The 17,059-nt window shown below is 43.3% G+C and overlaps 1 pseudogene; it reads left to right on the top strand.

Moving 5' to 3' along the window:
* The first annotated feature begins 284 nt into the window (after positions 1–284).
* On the top strand, positions 285–16,536 carry LOC128323152 (ceroid-lipofuscinosis neuronal protein 5-like; annotated as a pseudogene).
* Positions 16,537–17,059: the final 523 nt, after the last annotated feature.

Below are 17,059 nucleotides of genomic sequence, written 5' to 3'. Positions count from 1 at the left end.
GGCCCAGTCAACCAGTGCTGCTGTTTGGGGCTACCGAGGCCATAGGCAGAGGGAGGCAGGCAGGCAAGGGATGGGCCTGGGCCTGTCAGTGGTCTCAGGGGAGTGAGTGGCCATGGCGGTGGCAGCAGCGAGGAAGGGCCCGGTCAACCGCTGCTGCTGCTCCTGTGGTGAGGAGCAGGAGTGAGTTTCAGGTGAGGGTGGGGAGGTCTCTGGGGATAGGTGGCTGCAGCTTGGCCAATAGGCTCAGCAACTCTGCAGCCACCACCAAGAAGGGTGAGAGGGATGGAGTAAAGGGATGGAGGAGTGACCAATAGGGTTGAGGAGGATGGAAGCAACAGGATGGAGGACGAGCAGGAGTGCGGCTCAGGTGAGGGGGGGCTGTGGCAGGGGGTGAGGGGAACAATCAAGTACTAGTGCGCAGATGCTCTGCACGGGTTAAGCTAGTAAATTCTTATTTTGTGTGTACTGAAACTCTTGTGAAAACGTATATAATATATGTGTTTTGTTTTTATCACTCTGCAATCCTTCATGGCTCATCCATAACATCTAATTTTTAGAGTAGTTTTTAGACACCCAGCAACAACCTCCACAGCTTTCAAGCCTTCCTCACCAAAACATCAGTCATGCTTATTCCCCTTTTTAATTATCATGGTGACCACATGATTATTCTTGGTAGAGGCACTTCCTTGCAGAGATGCAGCGTGCTTATCTGCGGCAACAATCCACTTGCCAATTTACCAACTCCACCCCAAAAAATGCCATTGTGAATTATAAACTACAAAAAGTAAACATGTATTTTTAGCAGCCTTAATTTTAGTCATGGTTTCAAAGGGGGGAAAAAGATGGTTTTGGCAGGAGCAAAATGCTAGGTTAGCCTCTTTATGTTATTCTGAGAATGCAGAATGTTGTAGGTTATTTTACATATAAGAAAAATCAGTACAGAGTACACTGAAGATCACAAGCTATTTCTCTTGCTTCCCTGCAGTCACATCCACTTAGGTCCTCTGATAATGCTGTTGTGCCACACACACCTTGGAAGCATAGCAAGGGAGCTGCCCTGGCTCCTGCCATCTTTGTTTCCCGATAATGCAATGCACGGGTCCTCATTGTTGTGTCTAGTAACACAAGGACACACATTTTCAAATTTTGACATGTATGTGTGTTTTTTAACTAGCATGTCACATTTATTTATTTATTTACATACTTACTTACTTTTCAGATGTGTACACCACCCCAAATTTCCATCTTTGGGCAGTTAACAATAACATAAAAACAAGTCAAAAACATACACAAAAACTTAAAACCATTTAAAACAATTTAAAATCAAACACATTAAAAACCTAAACAATTTTAAAAGTGGAAAAAGCTTGGTTGAAGAGGTGGGTTTTCAAATGCGTTTTAAAAATTGTCAGAGGGAGAGGATTGTATTTCAGTAGGGAGCACATACTATCTTGGTCCCTCTTCCCTAATGAAATGAAATGACAGCTCAGATGGTTTGAACTGTATAGGTTATGGACTGCATATAAATTACTTTCAATAATGCCTATTTGCCCACGTAGCAGAATAATAACAACTAGCTGGCCTGGGCACAGAGCATCTTCACCTCTAGTTTGCCCCTCATTCTCACCCTGCCTTGTTCTTGGCTCCCCTCCTGTTTCCTCTTCCCCCATTCTCACCCCATTTTGGGCTGCCTGCTCCTCTTCTGCTTTCTCTCCTCGCCACTTCCCACCGTCCACCACTTCCCCCTACCACCACTTCCCCCCAAACTGCCACTTTCCCCACTACCTCTTTCTCTCAACCATCCGTCCTCAGTGCTTTCCCCAGTGCCTCTTTTCTCACCGTCTCTTTCTCTCACTTGTTCATCCTCAGTGCTTTCCCCGCTGCCACTTTCCCTCACACGTCTGTCCTCAGCGCTTTCCCCGGCGCCTCTTTCTCTTGCCCATTTCTCTCATCTGCCATGCATGGGATTAGTGACGGGTACATCTTAGAAAAAAAAAAGATAGATAGATAGATATAGATGCTAGAAATGTTGTATGCATGTGCAAGTCCTACCAAGCATTCAAAGAACACTTAGAATGCTTGGTAGGACTTGCACATTCAAAGTGTTCTTTGAATGCTTTATCTCTGCTTCCATTTAGATTTTGGTGGAAGCCTTGAGAATGTGTGCAGAAGTGTTGGCTTCAACGTATTTAATTGGGATTTGGGGCCGATAGGGAGTTCAAATTCTACTGGAATTTGCAACTATGTCCTTATGTGCTTTGTTCTGGAGGGAAAACTAGTCAACCCTGGGATGCTTCCTGTATATACCAGTAGCTACTGTAAATCCTTGTGAATTAAGGCTAGATTGTTTGCACATTCCAGTTCAGTGTATGCTAGCTTGCACTGGATGTCCACACTAGGAGTCATCCTGATGGACAAAGAAGAGTACATGTAGCTGTTTCCTTCCCTTTGTGCCCTGGGGGAGGTTCTTGCTCTAATGAAATATCACTTTGTCAAGCTCATTCCTTTGCTTTGGGCTTCAGTTCACAGACATATATCTAGAAGCATGACTGCTTTGCTTTTGCACAATGGCCTTGTTTCTTTTTCTTATCCCCTACCCCCACCCCCCGACAACTCAGTTTGTATTATTGGCAACCAATCAGATTCGGAAAAATAAACATTTAACAAGAAGGATTTCTTCCCATTCCTTTCTCCCTTCCCCCAATATTTATGCTACTACCTAGATATTAACAGTAGGGACTGTACTGAATTCCAGCTGCCTGAAATTGTACATATGTTTACTGTGTTATGTCTTTTATGTGCTTTCTTCCCCAAACTTTCAAATACCTTGAATATTCTTACATAAAAAGCCAAATACGAACTTAAAGAGACATGGTTTTACACAAATTGCATAGCACGTTTGCTTTCCATGCATTGTGACAAACTCAGATTAGTTGCTTGAAAAGAGTTATCTTGCATCTTAAAGGCATGTTCAAGCTTTGTTTCCCCTTCATCTGTGCTTATAGACAGAAATCACTATGAGACTGAGAAAAAATGTGGATATAGAGAAATGAATAATCTTCCTTCAAACTTGCTGCTAGGAAGATACTACTAAAGAAAAGTAGGCATGTTTGCTATCTGCTGCCCATCCAGTTCCAGGGCAATGCCATCACAAAATGCTATGCATGGTAATTGGCATATACAGTACTCTCTTATCTAAGCTCTGGATCGTGACAATGCCTTTAACAGGTTGTGTTCAGTCTGGAATCCAAGGACCTGTTCACACAATCTCCTTCCCCCTTGTGGCTATGTGGACCATTTCACACATGACCAAGCCACAAACCAAGGAGTGCCAGAGTGTTCTCTCGAAAGGAAGCTACAGTCAATTCCACCCATTTGAGTAGCACACCTCAATGATACATATGTTTTCCAAACACCTGTTTGAAACTTTGTTTTTTGTTGGTATAAACTAAAAATGTAATGTGCAAAGAAGCCTGTTGATGTTATCTAGAATTGCCCAAACTCCAGGTATTTTGGCTCCACCAACTGACTCGTTCCTTCAGAAGCCGAGATGGAGGGAAAAGGCTCTATCTTGCCCCTACTTTATAGTGAGATAAACTAGAAGCTTTGGGTTAATTCTCCCATTATGCACTTCAGTTGTTTATTCCCCCATACATAGTAATTCTACTTTTATGGATTAAGGTCCATTAAAAGGGGGATCTTTGGGTCTGGGAGTCTGCTAGGGTTCTGTTTGAGCCCTATAAGGGGGCGGTGGGGGGGGTACTTGGCACTCTGGCTGTTGTTGAACTACAACTCCCTTCATCCCCAGGCACAATTTATTGTGGCTAGGGAGGAGAGGAAATGTAGCTCAACAACATCTGGAGGGCCAAGTTTGTCCACCCCTGCTCTATAATGTGCACTCATCGTTCTTAATGTTTCATGTAGTACATCTGTTTTCACATTGTGAGAGACTGTAGTTCAGTGGCAGAATACATTCTTTCTATTTGGAGATCCCAGGCTAAATGGATCCTTTGCTATGAACCCCACCGCCCATTAAGATCATCTGGAGAGGTTCGTCTGCAGCTGCCACCAGCTCATCTGGTGGCTACTCAGGGACGGGCCTTCTCCGTTGCTGCCTCCATTGCTTTAGAACGCGCTTCCTGCTGAAATAAGAGCCTCCCCATCTCTGACAACTTTTTAAAAGGCAGTCAAAACGTATTTGTTCACCCAGGCTTTTAATTAGATATATTTTTAATTGTGTTTTAATAGTTTTAACATTTTAAATTTTAATTGTTGAAATGTGTCAGTCTTTTTGTTGGTTGTTTTTATTGTCTTGTAAACCTCCCAGAGAATTTGCATTTTGAGCGGTATAAAAATGTGATAAATAAATAAATAAATCCCCAGTGTTTCCAGGTATGGCTGCGGAAATGCTGCTGCTGCCAGTCACTGTAAACAATAGTGACCGAGATGGGCTCATGGTCTAATTAGTTATAAGACAGGTTCAAATGTTCACATATATTATCTCTCCTGGCAGGGTGCCAATCTGTCAGAGAGACTAATGCGGATGGCTCAGCCTACATGGTTGTTTAATTCACACAGAATGACTAGCATTGTGAATTGTGACACCATACCCATGCCGCTCTCCCTGGGCACCTGTAGAGGGGAGAGCCGCAGATTAATATTCCCTCCCTCTCCCTCTCCCTCTCCCTCTCCCAGAGAGCTGAATCCTTTCCATGAACTGTTGAGTTGGGATTATGCAGAGGGGAAAAATACTGCCAGTGGGAAATTGTGATGTGGAATGTGAGAGCATATGGACTGCAGAAATACTTTAAAGTAGACAAATGACAGAGTTAGAAAAAGACAGACCCATTTTTCATTGGCTAAACAGAGTAAGTGGGAAAGCAGGTAAAATATTAATGGTGCTGCCAAGCTGAGGCCCAATGAAAGGATTCATGCTGTGGCAGGTGAGGTCTGTGACATCTTATTGTAGTCAGTGATCCCTATGATACGAGGATGAACTTCTTTAGTTTTTCCTGTATGGTATGTGGTTGATTAGACTTGTAAAAGTGCAAGGCCTTGATTTTCAGATCCAGAAATCTGGAACAAATCATTCTTGTTTAACATTTCTTTCACTGGAGCTGATTGATCAGTCTTTGAACTAGATTGTTCCCATATCCATATGCTTCTTATAATTAATTTACACACATCTGATCAAAATGTTGTTTAATATAAACCCTTTTATGGGATACTGCTACATGAACCATTTCTCCTCTGGAGCCCTTCAAAGCCTGAAGAATGGGGGATATTGTATATATAAATATTACATGGGTGTCTATGGAGCTTATATGTCATGAGATGTTGGATTTCTTATTTCCCTTTTTTACATGGGAAAACTTTTATTGATGAATACCAGCGGACAGCAGTTTTTGGCTCCTTTGTGACTATGCAAGGATTTATTTTTAGCTCATGTGGTAGATCTTTTGTAGAGTTTCCGGTAATCCCACCCCCCAGACACAAACTTTTATGAATAAAATAACTGGTATTGTTTACTGCAAAATGGTACACAGTAGCTGTCTCCAGCCTGAAATAGTGCTTTAGACATGTGCTACTACAGCAGGTTTTCAGAACTTGAAGTCATTTTAGTACCTTGTGTTATCACATATTGGCATCCTAATCTCAAACCTGTTGTCTCCTGTATATTCCAAGAGCTGTGGGGCTTGAGCCAGGGGACATGCAGGGTCTGCTCCCTAGACTGCTAGTGGTGCAGGCTGGAGAAGGCACTGCAGGCCATTTAAATTAGGATGCCACCAGCACATCCCAGAACCCTCTTACCTCTGGAAATCAAGAGATCTTGGAAAGATAATATTATAGCTTCAAGGCCTATTGCCTCATCACTGAGGAATGACACTAGGTACCTCTGCACCATCAAATCAACCCCCTGCCTCCCTGCCAGCTTCCTAGCCTGCCTGTTCCTCTCTCTGCTCAAGGTAATTTCTGCATTTCCATACGACTGTAGCTAACCTTCCTCATTAGATGAGGCTGCCCCATTTCCACACAGAGCTTCAAAGGAATGTGTGAAAAATCAGTGACTTCTTCATAACCAACATAAAGATTTTGAAGTGTTTATATCACCCTAGACTAGAGTCTTATGACGAAGGTGTGGTAAATGCAACGAAACAAATGCATTAAGGCAGGGGTTCTCAAACTTGGGTCCCCAGATGTTATTGGACTTCAGCTCCCATAATCCCCAGCCACAACAGCCTTTGGAGATCTTGAGACCCAAGAGGGAAATGGCAAGGAAGAGACGCACAGGACTTTGTTTTTGATCTCTACTTCTGCCTCCGGAAGATCTGCTGGAAAAAGGAATTACTCATCTGTTGCTGCTTAGGCTTGGCTCTACTCATCGCTTTCCAACTTTAATTGCCATTCCTCCTTACAAATGGACTAAAGTTTGCCAGAGAGCCGGGATTGGTGAGTGCCAGGCATCAGCCCCCTTTGATGGCTTATAAAAGATGAGGGGTTTTTTGGGGGGGGTGCAGCCAGTGATTTGTTGGTGGGGGGGACTGCTTGTAGGCAGTTGCTGAAGCTGGCAGGCCTTTGGTGAAGTGGCTTTCAGCAGTGAGACTGAAGTCTGGGGTCAGATATTGTAAAGGATCACTCCAGTTGGCTAGGGTCAGTAGCTTAAATGTGTCTTGGCTTCAGAGGTGCTCTTACCCCTGGACTTCTGGACTGAAGTCTAGGGCCTCAAGACCCCTGGGCCCCCCCAAATCCTCTTTAGTCTGTCCTGGGTGGTGTGGCCATGTTAAAAATGTGTTAAAATACATTTTGGAGGGCTTGGGGCTTCCAAAAGCCTTTAGGTCCAGGCTCCAAAATGACCTAGGTGCACTTCTGCTTGGCTTGTCTGGAGATGAGGAAATGAATGAGGTCAGTTCAGTGATGTGGTGGTCAGGAATAGAAGATTTGGCACTGGCAGGTCAGCAGGCCATTATATGGGAGGGAAACCAGAAATTGAATTGCCGTTTCTCCTTCCAGCTGATCAGGCAGCTCTTTGACCTTGGGGAGCAGTGCCAACTACCCACCAAATCTCAACTTGCTCTGTTGTAATGTCAGATCAGTTCAAAATAAACTGGAATTTATCCATGATTTAATGGATGGAGTGGAATGGATGAGTAGAGTGAGCTGACCTAGTATGTTTGACAGAGACCTGGTTGGTGAAGGCTAGCGGCCTGGCCTGGGTCCAGCTTCTCCTGACTGGATATTCTGTTATTGAGCAGGTGATAGGAGTGGGTGATGGGGAGGTAGCCTGGCTGTGATATATAAGAATAATATCTCCCTTACCAAGATCTCAAGAGAAACTTCCCATATTGAATGTGTGTACCTAAGTCTAGGAACCAGGGATAGATTGAGACTTCTGTTGGTGTACTGTTCACCCCACTGACAAACAGAGTCCCTAACTGAGCTAACTGACTTGGTTGCAAAATGGATTTTCTGAGATTCATGATGGTGGGTGACTTCAATGTTCACTTTGGGAGCAATTTGTCAGGTGCAGCTCAGGAGTTTTTAGCAGCCATGACAACTGTGGGCCTATCCCAATTGGTCTCAGGACCTACAGGTACAGCTGGTCATGTGCTTAATTTGGTCTTTTCCTCTGGTCAGGGTGATGTTCCATGCCCCTGACCAGAGGAAATTGTCCATGACAATTTCCCCATTGTCATGGACGGACCACCATCTGGTTAAGTTAAACTTGCTGCCATAACCCACCTCTGCAGGGGTGAAGGATCTATTAGGATGGCCCTCCTGGAAAGCTTGTTGGTTCAACCAACAGTTCTTTCAATGCCTTGAAACATTCCTGGAATAGGGAATTCACTAGGATGGTAGACACAATCGCACCTAAGCATTCTCTCTGACCTGCTTCAAAACTAGCTCTGTAGTATACAGAACTGTGAGTGCTGAAGCGACAAGATAGAAGACTAGAACGCAAGTGGAGAAAGACTTGATTTGAATCAGACAGATTACAACATAGAGCACATTTGAAAATTTATGCTCTGGCAATATGGACAGCAAAGAAACAGTTCTTTTCTGCTTATATTGCATCCACAAGTTCACATCCAGCAGAGTTGTCCAAGGTTGTGAAGGAGCTAACTCAGGTGTCTTCTCCCTTGAATCTGAATTTAGATTCTTCAGTTATAAGTTGTGACACTTTTAATTAGTTTTTTCCTGATAAGATCTCTTGCATTCAGGCCAATCTGGATTCCTCAATTGTTGTATGGTCTAATGTGGGGTGTCTAGTAACTTGTCTTATATGGTTAGATTGGATCAATTTCAATTTGTCTCCTGAGCATGTGGACAAGTTGGTTGGAGCAGTGTGGCTTACTACCTGATCCCTCGACCCTTGTCCAACATGGCTTATATCAGCTGGTGGGAAGGTTATTAGAGATGGCTGCAATATCATAAATGCATCTCTGACTGAGGGCAGAATGCCCCCTTGTCTTAAGGAGACAATTATAAGACCACTTCTGCATTAGATCCTTCAAGGTTAAACAGTTATAGACCAGTTTCTAACCTTCCATTGTTGGGCAAGGTGACTGAGAGGGTGGTAGCCTCCCAGCTCCAGCCTTGGTCGGCCTGATGGATGATTTCCAACTGAGAAGGAACAGGGGGAGTGTGACTCTGTTGGTCCTTCTGGATCTCTCAGCGGTCTTAAATACCATTGACCATGGTATCCTTCTAAATTGCCTGTGTGGGTTGGGAGTGGGAAGTGTTGTTTTACTGTGGTTCTTCTCCTGTCTCTCAGGGAGATTCCAGATGTTGCTTGGAGACTTGTGCTCCTCTAAATGGGAGTTTTTGTATGTGTCCCACAAGGCTCCATAATGTTTCCTATACTTCTCAACATCTACATTAAACTGCTGGGGGAGATCATCAGGAGATTTGGTGCAGAATGTTACTAAGATGCTGATAACACCCAAATCTATTTCTCCATGTCATTGTCATCAGGGAACGGCATAACTTCCCTAAATGCCTGCTATAATGGGCTAGATGATGGAAAACGAAGCTGAATCCAAGCAAGAAGGGTACTCATTGTGGGCAGTTGTAACACAGGAGATGAGTTAGAGCTGCCTGTTCTGGAAGGGATCATATTTCTGCAGAAGGATAAACAAGTACATAGTCTGGGAGTACTTCTTGATCCAGGCCTCTCTCCGGCTTCTCAGGTTGAGGCAGTGGCCAGAGGTGCTTTTTATATGTCAGCTATAGCCATTTGGAGATGGGGGGGGGGATTACTTTAAAAAGTGTACACATGCTAATAAGCTCCATACTTGACTACTGCAATGCACTCTACGTGGTGCTGCCTTTATACATAGTCTGGAAACTTCCCTTGGTACAAAATGCAGCAGCTAGGTTGGTTTCCACTTCAAAAGCATTAAGAGACTCCATTTTAAAAGCGTTACACTGTCTGCCTATACATTGCTGGGCAAAAATATAAAGTTCTGATGATTACTTATAAATCCCTAAACAGCTTGGTCCCCGTGTATTTAAGAGAGCATCTTCTGCTTCAGGATCCCCACCAGTGCTCCCTCTAATAGGGATTCCCAGATGTTGTTGACTACAACTCCCACAATCCTCAAGCAAAAGCCATTGCTGTTGGGGATTCTGGGAGTTGTAGTCAACAACACTGGGGAATCCCTGTTAGAAGGAACACTGGTCCCCACCGCTTATTTAAAATCTGGAGAGGTCTACCCAAGGTTGCCACGAGCGTCTCTGGTGGTGACTCAGGGTTGAGCCTTTTCTACAGCTACCCCGAGATTATGGAATGAACTCTCTGTTGTTGCAAGAACTTCACTGCCTCTAGCAACCTTTAAAAGAGCTCTCAACACACATGTTTAACTAAGCCTTTGATCAGCTGTAGGTGGGTTTTACTGTTGCTATTTTTAATTTTATTTTAACTGATTTTAATTGTTTGGTTTTAATCTGTGGTTTTATTGTTTCATTTTTGTGTAAACCACTATAAGCTTTCCCAGACAGCAGGCTTCACAATGGGTTTTCTGCTAGGCTTCACTGAGAGTTTGAAGTTGCCCAAAAAATGCAATGCAAAAAGTGGATTTTTATTTATTTATTTACTCTGGATATAATCGAGCTACACTCTAATGCCTGTTGAAAAACCCAAATTGTGTGTGAAGTGCTCTCTGATAGCTCGCATGGGACTTTTGGATAAATTTGACTGATATGTGAATGCATACCTCCATTCCGGAAGAGATGCGAACTAAAAGCTAGATGTGGGAAACTTCCAGGAGAAATTTGTTTTTGGCAGTATAGAAATAAATAAATAAATAAATAAATAAATAAATAAATAAGACCCCGAGTTCAAATCCCCATTCAGCCATAATACTAGCTGGGTGACTCTGGGCCAGTCACTTCTCTCTCAGCCTAGCCTACTTCACGGGGTTGTTGGGAAAGAGAAACTTAAGTATGTAGTACACCGCTCTGGGCTCCTTGGAGGAAGAGCGGGATATAAATGTAACAACAACAACAAGCAGCTCACAAATGTCTGCATTTGAGAGCCAAACCAGATGAGACAAGATCCATGATTGGATCTCCAGTCTCCTTAAATATATAGTGACTGTTTTAAAATGCACTTTGTGAGTCACGTTGGGTCTTCAAAGATGAAGTGGGATAGAAACATTTTTAAATATTTGGCAAATAGGCCATGTGGACATAATACTCGGGACTAAGGGGGTTAACTCTTTCCTTTGCCACACTATGTTCCTTATGAAAACCACACCCTTCCCACTTTGCTCTTTGCTGCCTTAGGGAGAACATATATGTACACAGATAGTGTGTGTATGTTTTCTCTCAAGGGCAAATAGCAGTTGGGGGATTTTCACTGAAAAAATAGCATGGGGTGAGCAGGGAGGAGGTCTGGTGCCCCAAAGCTGGCTGGATGCATTTATTTCCCTTCCTTTCCCTCCAGTGAAGGAGAGAGAGGGAAATAAATGCACACAGCCAGCTAATGCTGGCTGGGAACAGAGGTGCACCTAGTTAATTTTGGAGCCTGGACCTAAAGGCCTTTGGAGCCGCCCCCCCCCCCCGCAAATTAAGCATCATCATGCTCCACCAGGCAACCACACCACCCAGGACAAACTAAAGATATGGGGGCTCCCAGGGGCTGTGGAGGCCCTGGACTTCCACCCCAAAGTCCAAGGATAAGAGCGCCTCTGGCTAGGAATGAATTCTGGAGGGCTTGCACTGTGGCCACGCTCAGTAGTGGCTCTGCCCCTGCTAGTGTCAATGTATAGATTGAATTAGGAACAGTTATTGTTATGTTCAGAACCTTTCAGCTTATAATGAACATTTTAAAACGTACTTCCTTAAGGTACCCCTTCTAAGTACCTTGCCATGCTCACATTTGCTATGCGTACCCCTTTTAAATACCTTGCCATGCTTATAGGGCAGGGGAAATGATGATTATTTTTCCAGGCTGACTGAAACATGAAAAAGTTGACAGAACTCTAGAAAAATCCACCCCAAGCCAGGATGAACTTGAGACGGGCAAACTGGGTGGAGTCCTGAGCACTACCACCTGCAAGAAGGGCACCAGCCACTACTGGTATTTTCTAAATCAGAACTTGTCCTATCCTAAAAACTAGCTCTCATTATTTGTCACATTTAAAAAAATGTCTTCGTTGGGGTTAATCTGTGCTTCAAATGAGACAGTGCATCTGTCCCTCAGGGGGCTTTGGTTCTGTCCTTCCTGCTGTTGAGACTGGAGCTTACCAGATCTTCAAGACTTGGATTCCTGACAAGGTACCTGAAAATCCTAAAATAGGAAATTTCAGCTGGTTTATTTTACAGTGTTCCTTTAACGGTGCAGTAAGCGGGCAGTGCTATATTTTGCTATAGGAGGAGTCAAAAGCAGTCAGGGTATATACATACACACATTTTAATCCAAGGCTGACTCCCACACAGAGGTGCACCTAGGTAATGTTGGAGCCTGGACCTAAAGGTCTTTGGAGCACACACACACACCCCCGGCAAATTAAGCATGATCATACTCTGCACATGTTAATAGTTCTGTGGTATACAAGGTGCTGTAGCACCCCATACATTGTTGAAAATAAAGTCCCTAGGCTTTGCACCCATCACAGATGTGAAACGATGATTGTTGGGTTTTTTCCCCTTACTGGGACCCATGTTATCGGAATCACAGGCAGCATATAGCACTTTTCAGCACTTTTACAAAATATGTGTCTAATGATGGCAGATTTATCAGATAAAGCACATGGTAGCCATCTGGAGGAGTTATGACTTTGCAGAGCTGATTATTTCACTCTGGACCATGATGACCAGATCCCTAAGCTAATGCACATATGGGGTGGCAAATCCAAAATTATGTTTGAACTGCACACCTGCACTTGGGCAACTACCAAGTATGATCATATTTTTGAAATTAGGAACAACAGCTTTACAGTGTTCACATGAATCCCTTTGAGAGGAACACATTGCTGACAGCTGTGTTGTTTTCTGCAGGCCCTGGAACATTAAAAGCTGCTATATTTGGATCTCTCCCTCCCTTTCTCTCCCTCTCCCTGGGGTGGGGTGGGGGGAGTGTGTGGGGGTGTGTGTTTTTAAGGCCTTCATGCAGTTTAAATCCATATGAAGAAAATGGAAGTTTGACAACATCTCAGTATCAGTATCTGTGGCAGGACTGGCACTAGGTTGCACTGGACCCCAGGACCCTACCAGCTACTGTGTTCTGGCCAGCCCACCCCATAGCTTACTGGGCAAGTGCACCTTCCCCTTCCATCCTGTGAGCGGCTGTCAGCTGCTGCTTCTTTTCTTTTCTCTAACCCTATAAGTGTGGGGGGGGGGCAGCACCACTGCTCGGTGGGTGGTCTTGGGCCCTCAGGCCTATGCCCAACCTGGGACCAATGACACAGCCTGGATTTATACAGTTTGTCCTTATTGTTTACCTAAGCAGTGATTACTAGTGCCGACGGGGGGTGGGGGCAGAGAGATGCAAATTTCAGCAAACAGAGTGTTCACCGCCTTCAGAATTCTGAGAAAACAAACATAGGCTCACCCTGCATGGTTGAAAGTATCATTTGCTAATCTGCAGTGAGGGGGCCATTTTAGATTTTAACGTTGCTAGTGTGTTCTAGGCATTAAAAGTAGCACAAATATATAGTACTCAATGTATATCACTATATACTGTGAAGTGTGCATGTGTGTATTCAGTGAAATGTATTTCCAGGCAGCATACTTATTTTGAAATATCAGACTTAAATCCTTGGGGGCCTGGGATGTGTGGAGGCTCTGGACTTTGAGGGGCTGGAGGCCCATTTTAAAAGCTCATCTTGGCCCATTCCAACCTTGCTATGTCCCTGGCAGTCACTACACATGGGTTTCTGCACAACACCTGCACAGAAGAAACTTCCATGTAGAAAATGTGTCTCTTGTAAATTGACCCTGAATTTTCCATCCATGACTGGGATATTTGAGAGTTAGAATCAATAATAAAAGAACAGCACACTGCTTGTGACAGGAAGGGGCAAATTACAATGATTTCTTAGTCTGGCAGGGGCTAGTTTTGGCCCTGGCAGAACTTGGCTATCTGCTCCTGTTGCAAATTCCTCTGTCTAATGTGGCAATCTAATGTATCCTCCTCCCTCTTGGTGTAAAAGTAAGCACTAGTGTGGTGAATGCACATATACCCCATCATGAGCCAACAGTCATCATAAGACAAAGGCTGGCAGGAATAATTCACTGGTTTATAGACACACACACACACCACCACCACCACCTTCTTCCCCTGTTTTGCTAGTGGCTATTTGGGCAGGTGATCCTCTAGGACAAAGTCATGTTTTTTAAAGAATGAGATGAGACAGAGAAAATGACACTTGGAATCCTCACATAACTCCTGACTGTTGTTCTAGGTCTTTTACAGAGATGGCTCATGTTTTCAGGTTTTGATCAACAACCATGTCTAGATGGTACAGTGTTCCTTTTAACAGGGCTTTCCAGATATTGTTGACTACAAGTCCCATCATTCCTGTTTGGACAGGGGCACAATTTCAGTGCTTGCCCTAGGCACTATTTTCCCTAGTTATGCCTCTGGGTTATATGGAACTGATACCTACAAATGGGATTCTATTCCTGGTGCATAAAGCCAAAAAACCCACCAAGACGGAAACTAGTTCAAAGCTTTATTTTACTCTGCAGAGTAAAAGCAACCCTGAGGAATAACTTCACAACAGGGCAGCCCCCTGAAATGGCTGCCCTGGATTTTTATACAAAATGATCACATCTTTAGCACAGTCATCAGTTACAACAAGCTAGCTAGGTAGTCCGGTAGTGCACTACCATATTAGGTCGAATAGATTACAACCCTGCTATTGTTTTAGTCTTTGACATACGTAGGGCCTCTAGTGGGCTGTTTTTTATCAGCTTCATTCTCGTTCGTGATCAATAGACCACGCAGAGAAGGCAGAGAAAGCATCCAGTGCAATAATGTTAGAATTTCACAAGGCTGTTGCAGCTGGAAGGGTGAGAACCAGAGCAAGCAAAGCAAATAGTTTCTATATGATGTACAGGCAGGAACATAAAATGGAGGAGACTCTTGTTCAGTTGAGCCAGAATCAAAATGGCGTTACTATAGCTAAGTTCCAGATAACAGAACAATTAAGCACTGCTTCTTCATATGAACTGGCACAATGCCTTGTACTTGCATGTGGTATTCTAGATGTTGTTTTACTTCCCAGGAATTGCAATAGTAAGAAAGCTTTAACATAGGCTAGTGGGAAGAAAGAAGGGCTGGTGGTAAGAGTTTTTTGGTCTGGCTACGGCCACTGCTAAATAGTTTTTGGAAGATTAAAAGATTAATGAGCTTGACTTGTATTTTTGAGCTGATATTATGGTAAAGTTTTCTGAAAGATGGGTGTCAGATGTTTGGACAGGTGGTGCAATTTCAGTGCTTGCCCTAGGCGCTTTCCCTAGATACGCCTCTGGTTTCAGAGCTCAGCTCTGTGCAAATTCATATACCCGTTGATTAGGCTTAGGCACTTGGTTAGATTTCAGGCTGAAAATTGTTCTTGATCTGATTAATAATTTTGTATGCCACTATGAGATTATGCAGGCTGAGCACTGTGATATATGCATATAAAAACAAATGAAAGCCCTTTGAACAGGAAGCATGTCTTCTGTGAAGATATATTAGATGGAGCTGGTGAATTTGCACACATTATTTTAAAATCACATTTTATTCTGGTTGCACAACCTTATCCTTTTTTGTTGTTGGGTCTGGAGGCTTGGAAGTAGGCTTAATCTGGGGGAAAAACTGCTTAGTCACATTGAAACCACTTGAATGAACATCCTGTTTCTAAATGTATACATAGATTTAAGTCCCACTGAATTCAGTAGGACTGATTTTCAAGTAACTGTTTAAGTGCATAAACCCCACTGGCTTTCAGATAATTCAGGAGGTTTAGATTTCCCTGGATTTCATCCATTATGGGTGTAAAAGTGAAAAGAAAGATAGTACAGAGAGTTTCCTTTCTTCTGCTCCATGCCATTAGTGACTACTGGTGAAAGTCAAAGAAACTTACCACATGATGCTCTCACTTAATATGGTGAATTTTGCTTCATATTAGAGCCAGGGCTGGAAAGCCCACCACCACAGAGATGCTGTTTTTAGGGGCATCTTTGAACTGAGAATAACAGGGAGATCAGCTCTGAGTATCACAAGGAGATTTGAGAATTTTACTACCCACATGCTCTTTGCTTTCTGAAACATTAGCAGATACTGTACTGCTCAAATATTTTTAGGCTTTTCTCTGCAAAAATGGAAGAGACACTCTATTTATCTTAAATGAAAGCTCAGATTGTTCTATTTACTGTTGATAGCAGTATCCAGCATACAATCAAGACAGGACAGCTTTCTAAACCATATATACTATATTCACTCTTCATTATTTTAGCAGCAATATCCTGTTTTCAAAGTTAACGTACAGAATCAGTTTAAGCCAGTGTGACCAAAATCCCCATTGTGAGCTTCCCAGAAGCATTTGGCCAGCCACTGTGGCTACTGTCCTAGCCACTGTACTCTATAAGATGCTGAGCTAGATAAGTCTTTGGTCTGAGCCAGCCAGGCTCTTCTTATGATTTCACCATTGCCTAAACCAGTTTGGTTGTTTCTCTCTTTCAGAAAATCATGCATGATGCTGTTGGTTTCAAGAGCTCCTTAACTGGGAAGAACTATACAATGGAGTGGTATGAACTCTTCCAACTAGGAAACTGCACATTTCCACATCTCCGGCCTAATGTGCCTGAACCTTTCTGGTGCAACCAAGGGGCTGCCTGTTTTTTGAAGGAATAGATGATGCCCACTGGAAAGAGAATGGGACCTTGGTCCTGTTGTCCACAATCTCAGGTAAAAATCCAAACTTTTATACTATGATCATGAGCATTGTTTATGCAGTCTACATTCAGAAGTGTTTACTTCTCAGCATTATTGATCATTATGCTAAGCTTCTGTTCCTGTTCATTCAAATGAAGAGTTCAGGATGATCTTGGAACACTTCCTGGCTGATATCCAGGGTAGTGAAGCAGCTTGTAAAGCTGCACAAAGTTATGGTGTTTCACTAAGTGGCGTAACCAGGAATGTTTTCTTTTTTTCTGGACATATACAAAATTGCGTGGTGTGTTGCATAGCCGGTTGTCAACATCTCCTGCTAGCTCAAGGACTAGTCTGGAACACACATTCCCTTTTTTGTGCTAAGTGCTAGTGCTAGCACAACCCCATCACACTAATGCATGTCCAGAGCTCTCTTGGATGTATTTGCATGTACTGTTTCAAACAACAGTAGATTCCTCAAAAATGTTGCTCTCCCAATTAAGTGAGGAGTAAACTGCTGCTGTTCTCCAATGTTTTATCCCCAGAGCAGCAGTGGCTGTCCCTTGCAATAAGGAAAGGAAGGTGAAAGAGTCTGGGAGGGCTGAACTAGCTACACTCTACTCTTGTGTTGTCTTTCAAGCATCTCATGGGGAACAGAAGTAAGCTAATTTTATATACATGATGACTTTTGCTCAT

Source organism: Hemicordylus capensis, chromosome 4 (genome assembly GCF_027244095.1).
Source record: "Hemicordylus capensis ecotype Gifberg chromosome 4, rHemCap1.1.pri, whole genome shotgun sequence".
In the NCBI taxonomy this organism is placed as follows: Eukaryota; Metazoa; Chordata; class Lepidosauria; order Squamata; family Cordylidae; genus Hemicordylus; species Hemicordylus capensis.
The sequence above is the reverse complement of the archived record's forward strand: the minus strand, read 5'-3'. Positions and strand labels throughout refer to the sequence as shown.